The following is a 306-nucleotide window of genomic DNA, read 5'->3' as shown; positions in this document are numbered from 1 at the left end:
CAGTCTAGCGGTAATACCCCTAGGCTTTTGCATCATGTGGAGATCACTTATAATCTCGTTGATTGGCTTATTTCTGCTCTTGTGTCTTACGGTCTTAATGAATACAAGGACAGGTTAGAGTTGTCTTGAGTCTGAGCCTTCTTTCACTTGGCACTGTTCTATGGCTGACTGGGCCATGCCTCTCACTGTCTGCGACACAGTGAAGACATATTGGGACCAGACTGTATTTCTGACAGGGACAGTCGCCCTCCGCCTTCTTCCCCTCCTCATCTCTCAATCCCACGCAACCATACATCAGTGAAGCCA

This window comes from Rhincodon typus, chromosome 2 (assembly GCF_021869965.1).
Source record: "Rhincodon typus isolate 14 chromosome 2, sRhiTyp1.1, whole genome shotgun sequence".
NCBI classification, from domain to species: Eukaryota; Metazoa; Chordata; class Chondrichthyes; order Orectolobiformes; family Rhincodontidae; genus Rhincodon; species Rhincodon typus.
This window is presented reverse-complemented; position numbering follows the sequence as displayed.